Here is a 9,499-nt window from a genome sequence, read left to right as displayed (position 1 = left end):
GTGGACTTCAGGACAGTCTGTGGGTCTGATGGAGTGTCATGGCATGGATAGCCTGGTTTCTCCATAAAACACACATTTTTCTTTCTTTGGGAAGTCAACCGGGTTCACTTACTCACAGCATTGGGCAGCAGTGGTAAAGCTGGAAGGAATGAGGATGTGTTAACTGAAGCTTATTGATCAAAAACATGCAACGAAAGCAAACCGTGAAGCATCACAAATTCATTCAGTCAATCAACAAAACTGGACAACAAAATACATCTATCAATAGGAAATGTACCTTTCACCAAACACCAAAGGAAACTCTGCAGGAGGAAATCTCAGGGGGTTTATTGGCTGGAGACAAACAAATAACAAACTTTAACAAAAATATTTTATAGTTCATATTCCGTGTAATATACACTTGTGTGACTTGTTGAGGGTAGAACTAGTTTAATTAAAAACAAACCTTAATTATCAGAATTCCTCTTATTCTTGTAAACCTTTTTACATTTTCTGATTCTGCAAGAGTAAAGAATCCTATTGCTTTTTAATTATAGGCCCTATTACCAGTGTTTCAGTTTCTCAAGGGCAGGAGCTCAAACATTTTTCTAAAGTATAATGATGAATTACAAAACTATTAGAAAATCAACACGACGTAGGTATAAATAGCGATCCGTTCTGCTGTAATTCCTCTTTCAGGCACATTAAACGCCAAATATCCTTTCCTGTAATCTCATTATTGTCTCCAGACTTCTCCACTCGTGTTGTTATAATACAAAAATAGTTTATTATAAATGATTTAACAACAATATTATACAAACGTATATTAATTGTAAAACATGGCCAGGTCTGCTGTTGGAGGCTTGCCATTGGCTGTTGTTTTGAATGACGTAGGTCTATTCTAGGCCTGGAAACTGTTTTTGGGAGGTTTTAATGTTGTCGCTTATGAATATAATGGATTCACCGTGGTTACGCGCACAGTATAGTGCTGATCTCCTGCGCAGTGTTTGTCGTGATTTGTGAGGGGAGAACCCAAGTGCAGGCAGACACGGATGAAGGGGTTAACAGATACTTTAATTATAAATAACAAGAACAAACCAAATCACCCTCGATGGGGAAACCGCTGACAAAACTAAAATCCAAAACTGAAAACAAAGACTTCCCACAAGGGGGGCAAAAAGAAACAACTAAGAACTAAACAAACATACAAGACCATAAACTTTATCAGGGAACTTGACAGGAACCATGAACAGGAACCATGAACAGGAACCATGAACAGGAACCATGAACAGGAACCATGAACAGGAACCATGAACAGGAACCATGAACAGGAACCATGAACAGGAACCATGAACAGGAACCATGAACAGGAACCATGAACAGGAACCATGAACAGGAACCATGAACAGGAACCATGAACAGGAACCATGAACAGGGACCAGGTACAGCATACAGGTACAACGAACGAGCACAAGATAATAGACAAGAGGGCATTTTATAGGGAGACTAACAAAGGACTTAACAATGGGCAGGTGTGGGTACTGAAACACTCAGGGAAGGTTAACGAGACAAAAGGGCGGGAAACACTGACGAGACACGAGAAAGCACATGGCAAGTTAGAATCAAAACAAAGCCATGTCTTTCTCACACAAAACCTAAGGCTATGCCATGACTCCGCTGCAAGACCAAGAATAAACATGACATGATGGCGGAATCATGACAGTGTTGTTCTGTTGAGTTGTGTGTTAATATATTCATTGATAATGACGATCATTATACTGTCATGATTTTAGTTTGAACCCAGTGTAACACAGATGATATTGTACAGTATTAGTGTATATTTCCTTGGTGATTTAAGATACTTGTTATGGTGTTTTATTCATTTGTTTGCTATACTGTAAGACGAGTGTTTCCGCCATTTTGTGCTCTTGTGCTGTGATTGCAATGTTTGTCTTAACTGCATTTATATTATATTTAAAGCGCATGTTCTTTATGCTTTGATTATGTTTTTCGGGGGTTTAACAATGGATGTTCATGTTTCTAATAAAAAAAGCTTTATATTTCAAGTCTATTGTTCACCGCTGTCCCTCTTCTGACAAAAGATAAAAGATAAACCCACTGCCTGTTATTCTTCATTTGCTTGAGGCTTTACGAAAGCTGTCAATCCATCACTTATAACTGTCTGATAATGTTTATGCCTGATGTTTGTGTTGATCACGTGTCATAAGAATGTTTTAGTGATGTGATTTATCTATTGTTGTTGTTTTTTGGGGGGATAGATGGGTCACGCCAACACTGAGCAGACGGCTTGAGGCATTTACACGCATCTGTTCAGCACCGTGGGTGATGGAAGTCAAGGTATGTTTCACTTTAAACACATTTGTGATGTGCTCAAATATAATCATAGTTAAAGCCATTAAAGCCAATCAAAGCTAACTTATGGTTTGGGCTGGACGATCAGTTTTGTGGCGGAAGAATACAAATCTGAGCAATTACGCTTCACGCTCAAACCCTAATAAATTCAGGAAAATGTAACGGTACCTCAATTTCCTTCATCAGAGCATTGATTTAGCTCACAGAAACTTAAGACCCAGACACATTTTGATAAATAGAGGGTAAGCTTTGACATCACTTTCCCGCTGGGACACGCCCCCTTAAGTGCCAGGATGTCGTTTCCTTGAGTGGTAAAACACACCGCAAAATGGCTGCTTTCAATATCAGGAACAAAGAAACCGGGGCCGCAATTATTTGCTGTAATTAAAAGCAGTTGGACTCGATGGTGATCCTTACAACTTACAAAGGAACCTGGGGGCTCCTTTATAAACGTTGCGTACACACAAAACGGGGCTGGATACGTAAAGAATGTGCGCACCTGTAAGCAAACTCTGACCCATGTGTACGCACATTACACACTAACTTGAGTTAGTGAACACAAGTTCACTATGAACTTATGCCCCACACACATTTAATTTAAACTAATATTTGTTAAAGATCCACATTATCACGAATATTAAATCGACATAGTTTTCTGCTCTTGTTTTGACTGATAATTGTTTCATGCACCTCCTTGTAAAATCCGACTCGAATCTTAAATCAAAATTCAATGGAAATATTTCATCAGCGCTGTGTCACCATCACTCTATGAGCGCATGATGAGGAGATGATCCAACTGCATGGAATAGGAGAGCATCAAATACGATAACCGCAGATCACCATACAACAAAACAAAACAATATATTTTCCCTAAATACTGTGCATATATCATCAATTGTCAAAGTCTGGAAATACAGCCATTAAGCTCTTACACAATCTCTTTATGTCCTCGCTAACAGTCCTAATTTCAATAAGAAACAGATTTGTTTTTACAATGATCTCTTCTGAAATTTGATCCCGGGTGAAGGACATCATGATTAATGATGTGGTTTTAACGAGGTGTTAATGATCAGTCTAAATTCTGTAAACATATAATTTAATTATAAGTCTGATAATAATTGTTATGAATAATTATTATAATTATCCATAAAAAGGATGCGATCTGGGGTTTTCTGTAGTTTTACATCATTTTTATGACATCTGATAGCGGTTGGACCTGGAATCTGTTTACGTCCATTATGGTGCTCGCGTGACGTCAGGCTTATGCGGATTGAAGGCCAGACGTATTAATATATATGAATGAGCATTCATGAGGTGCTTTGCATTGACTATTTAAGGGTAAAAATGGGCGTGTACAGTGGGGGGATATGAGGCTGATTCACGTATGCACACTTGCAGGTGATCTGTGATTTATAAAGCGAATTTTGCTTACAGGTGTGCGTACACACGGTTTATAAGGCTGAATATTTTTTGGCGTACTTTATTTTGGGCCTTCAGGCGCGATTGTTTTGCCACTCAAAGGGGCGTGTTTTGCCTTTTCACCTGGGAAAGAGATGTCACGTGCATACCCTCACTAAAGGAGAACTGATCGACAGCAATCTGAACAGAAGTCCACAATCATATTCTGAATAAGCCTGAGAAGGAGAGAAACGGTTGGTGTCTTCATCCACAATTCTGCTGCATTTTCTATAAAGAATAAACCCTTTTCATTCAGGCCCACTATTTTTAACAACTTTCATTAAAAGAGGAAAAAACATCTGTGGCATTATTGCTGGTTTATTTCTGATCCTGTATCTCATTTAGATGAATACAACACAGACAAGCAGATTGTCATCATGAAGTTCACAGATATGGAGGATGGAGATGTCGGGTCCGCTCGGGTATATACAGCAGTACACTGTAAATTCACATTATGAACATTTATCATCTCAGATCTTATCTGATCAACTATGTTGATAACTGATTTGTCTGCTTTGTTTACCCATCAGCTAGTTTGCCGTTCATCCAGTCAGTATGAATGACATCAATCGGATGGTAAACTTTGACTACCTGAGCTATGCCTCGTACGCCTTTGAACAGGACAAAAACAGCGGACCGAGCTCAGAATTGTGGGTTTTTTCTCACAGAAAAGATGCATATGAGATGTTTGTAGGCAGCGTTACGTGTCATGCTGAAGTTGTGAGCCGTCCGTTTGTGTGAAGAGGATGAGCAGAGGAGAAAACGTTCATGTCTGAGGTTCCACTACTCTTCTGTGTCCTCCAGGGCAGGAATCAATACATTTCTCGCTTGCAGGAGTACTCTGAAGTAGAGGCAGATCGATATGGGTTTTTCTCTGGCCAATGCCACAATTATAAATCGTGCCAGCCTGTGACCGATATATGATGCAGATTATTTGGGCCGATACGTTTTGCAGATTATTTTGCCCCTTCATCTAAAAAGTTTTAATATGTCAGTAACTTTGGAGACTTCATCAGTAACATCAACCCTTATGTCATTAACAATGTGGGTATTAATATAGCCCGTCACAACAGGACTGCATTGGATGGTAGTTTCCTGCCGACTGGGTGAAGACGGCGGTGGCTGTGTGTGCTTAGCTCCGCTTCGTACTGAACAACGTCTTCATTTCTGTGGTCCATGAACGCTTGCCTCCTAAGGTGGAAACTCCTCCGCTCCCTGATAAGTTCTTTGACGTTTTTGAGTGAGTGGAATGAGCGTTCACCGTGTGTGAGATCAACGGAATGATCCTGCAGATCTACAGTGGAGTCTCATGAAACACAAGTGAGTTTACAGATGTCTCATATTGTGTGTGAGTTGAATGTCTGTAGTTCATTCGTGAGATGATTTTGTGAAGTATTGAACCTGAAAACATCCCTTCCACAGGTCGATCATCGGTCGGCGTTTCTGCATCATCATGGGGACGCTGTACCTGTAAAAAACTGCTGTCAAACAAGCGGCCTTTAATTAAGGACGAAGGTAGCAAATGTTGTACTGTGCATTTCTGTTCAGAAAACAGCGTACTTTGATAATAAAATTTGTGGGAAAAACATGTAAAGAGGTGCAGAAAATGATAGGCTGCTTAGCTAAAATGATATCAAATGCTTTAAACCAAACCCAGAAAGAAAGTAGGGATGCTCAATATGTAAATGTAAATACTTAATATTGAACTGTTCGGTACGGCCTCCACGGTTCAATACGCATAAGTGAATTGTGGTTTTCCGGTGTTGCGTTTAAATAATTTCCTTTTCGGACAGTTATTTACGTCAGCAAGAGTGCCTCTAGTAAGCTGTTTAGCAATGCATTTCTTCCAATTTATTGCAATGGCAGTAGCGCACCTTTAAGCGCTAGTGTTTGCAGTGTTACGCACACAACACGTTTACTTCCGTTACAGCAATCCCAAGTTTTGCAGTACGTTATTTTAAATACTCTGATATGCAAAAACTCTTCAGGAAGCTTATTTTACTGGCATGTTGATTACCAAAAACTGCTAGTGTAAATCTTTGCATTTATTCAGTACTCCAGAAATTTGTACAAGTAGATTTTCGCTTAAAGATAATAAAATAAGTCAAGTTAAATAAAGACCATTTCAGTAAAATCTCTTTTTTTCTTGACATTTTACTGTTCCTGTCTCATAAGCATAATTCAATGAAAATACACTTTTAATAAGCCAAGCCATCAGAACCGAACTGAAAACCATGGGTGAAAAACCAAGGTTCGTATGGAACCGCGGGGCAGCTGTATTGTTGCAACTCTAGAAGAAACAGGAAACTACCATTCAAATGGATGGAAGAATGGCCAAAATGTCAAAGACGTAATGATCAGATCCAGGGTGATCAAAGAAAGTCTGATGTTACCTGTGAGTACTGTAACAATTAGAAGACGCCCATGTGAAGCCAAGCTATCGCCAAGAAGCCCCCGCAAAGTCCCATTGTTGAAAAAACAACATTTGCTAAAGAGGTTACAATTGACCTGTTCACAGGTGCCAGAAGTTGGTCTACTCCACGCAACACAGATGTGAAGCAGTATTCAGAAACTGTGGTTATATAACTAAATATCATTCTGTGACTCACGAGAATGCTAAATCTTAAAGCATTTTTCATTTTATACAGTTAATGTTTGACTTTGTAAGAAAAATTAAGACACTGCGATTTATTTTGAACAGCCTAACATTCCTTTTCTTCACTTTTACGTAGAGTTATAACAAGTTTGATACATTTGACTTAGTTTTGATTTACAATAGAATGTGCAGTGTTCCCAATGCATTTGTGTATTGAAATAAACGTTTTTATAATGATTTTGAGCTTTACTCACTTTTTTTAAACACACTGCTATTAGTACACAACTGTACTAGATTTAGTTTTTAAGGTTGTAACTGAGATTCTCTACGCACAATAAGGCATTAAAGGTTCCCTGAGGGTGTCTATAATATTTCCAACATGATTTGAGTTCCGGGCATCACTCTCCATCAGTCGGGTGTTTCTGTGGTGGATATCCTGCGAGTACTGTGGACTGGGAATGTTATAAAGGCGTGCGCTTCGATGAATGACTGTAATACACAATAAGGCACAATGCTTCATTACAGCAGCGCGCTCACAAATGAACATCAGCCGTCCTGTCTTATGTCAAGTACTCAGCATTGACAGATACAGACAAGAGGAAATTACCATGTAAGACTTGAGTTATAATTACAAACGTTAAGAGGAAATTTCAGAGTTCTTATTGAAATCTTTGGGAGAAATGCAGTGATGAAGACCTGCAGAAAGATTATTGAAGTTATAGAAGAATGTGTCATTCAGTGATCATATATATATATTATATTATATTATATTATATTTAGGTCTCTTGGTATTATAGCAATTCATTCTCTTGTATTTTTCCTACTTTTGAGCGATTGCTAGTCAAAGGAATTTGTGATTTAAGTATATGAATCACTTAAAAAGGTTCCTGGAAGGTGTATCATCTCTGTCTGGTCTGGTTTAATTCCATTTGGTTGGGTTCTGGCATTTCCCGTCTCTATCTGAGAGAACTGGAGCAGATTATGACACCATCTTGTGCATTTAAAGATTTGCATGATCAGGCACATTTACATCAATTCATCAAAAGGGGAAAATACTTTATAAATATATTTTTTTACTTTGATAAGTTATGCATCAAACAAACAATTCTCATTATTTGTCCATTCATTAGAGTCCGATGGTTGGGTCATTCTCACGAAAGCACTGAAACATGGATCAGTGAAGATTCAAATTATCATTTAGTTACACAAAAAAGATGATCATGAACATAATTATTGTGTTTATAACATTGTCTTTGCACAACACTTATCACCTTCGGTCACCCCACCACCTGCGCTTCAGGATGTTTCGAGTTTTTAGAAAGCAATTCTAAATTACAGAAAAAGACACAAAAATGTCATTTTTTTAAACAAGATTTCTTCTTTGAATCATTTTTTTTAAATACGGTCAAAAACTATAATATTACAGAACAAGATAAGACATTTACAAAAACAAATGGGGAAAACTATTCAATATATATCCTTGTATCCTATAATTGTACAGAAAAAATCTTTTTTTAAAGGATTTTATTTACGGTGAACGACAAACACCATTGAAACAGTTTGTCTGTCTTCTACACATCCATAACCGTCTGATTTGGCTACATCAGAAGACTACAGAGGACGGTTTGGACTGCTGAGAAGAACATTGGTCTTCCTGCCCGCCGTCCAAGAACTGCAAACATCCAAGCCATCATCTCTTTGAACTGTTGCCGTCTGGTGGGCACAACGGAGCATTGAGATCCAAAACCACCAGACACAAAAACACTTTCTTCCCTCAGACGATCGACCTCGCCGTACAATTAATAACGTTGTGCTACAATAACCAGGTTCAATACTAAATACCGTATATCACCTGATAATTTCTTTTGTTTGTTTCTTTGTCTGCTGTATACAGCACATGTTTTATACATACAATAGTTTAATTTTGTGTCTGAATAAAAACTATTCTAAAATAAAACAATTGGATGTTCTCACGATGTTCTCAAATAACAAAAAACATTGACAAAATATTAATGTAGCCCTATAATAACAATGAAGAAATAGTGGAAAAGAGAAGCGTCCATATTTTCATCCTCCGTAACATGTAAAGGACTATTTACACACACAAAGATATTTACATTAAAGGTTTTATGTGAAGAAACACATCTGCCATATTTTCTAGTTAAAAGCTTATTAATGTGACTTTATTCATTCTCATGTCTTATTATGAATGATAAATAAAAACAGTCTTTGCTTTTTTTGATCAAAACACCCTTTGGGATTGACAGTTTTAATGGTTACAGTAATGAGACTTTTAAAGGCTAAACGTGGTTTTATGTAAATAAATTGATTTTAAGTTTTTGAAATGCCTTGTTTTTAGTGAATTACAAGGAAATGTGTTGATGCGAGTGTTACTGAGCACTTACTGCTTGACTTCATGAAACCAAGATTTTGTGAGAATCGCTCAGTTACAGATGGAAGTGACACTGTACAATATATAGTTCATATTATTTATCAATAGATTTCACAACTTCTCACAAAAATCTCCGTACAAAACCTCAACAGCTCTAGAGATGGAAAGGTACGGTCAGCAAAAAACATCAAATAAACTTTCAGTCAACTTTCTCTGAAACAAAGTGACGTCACACTCGGTGCAACAGGAGCCAAATGGATAAAGATGATGACGACATTTCCAGCTCATAATTATTTCACAGTTTATTGACTCGAGACACAAAAGACACGTTTAAACCCTTCATGTTTAATGACACATCACGTGATTCATTAAAGAATCCTCATTGAACAAGAAAGAGTTACGTGTTCTTGTAGCCTCAGGTCCACTCTCGTGGGAAATCACTGATATTACATATAAGGAAGGGCACTATATTATTTATGCTAGTATGTATTAAATAAGTACACTTACTTGTTTGAAATTGTTGTTTGATTCCCAGGAGAGATTGGAGATATGTCAATGAAACATGTGAGTGTTTAGTTTTTCACTGAGAAACATGTGAGACGTAGTTCATACTTCAACCTTCAATGAACAAAACAAGAGCACAAATGTCATAGCAAGCTATTTTAAGTTTAGACAGCTCTAACATTAGTTTTAGTCTAGGA

Source organism: Barbatula barbatula (genome assembly GCF_947034865.1).
Source record: "Barbatula barbatula genome assembly, chromosome: 16".
NCBI lineage: Eukaryota > Metazoa > Chordata > Actinopteri > Cypriniformes > Nemacheilidae > Barbatula > Barbatula barbatula.
Note: the sequence above shows the minus strand (reverse complement) of the source record.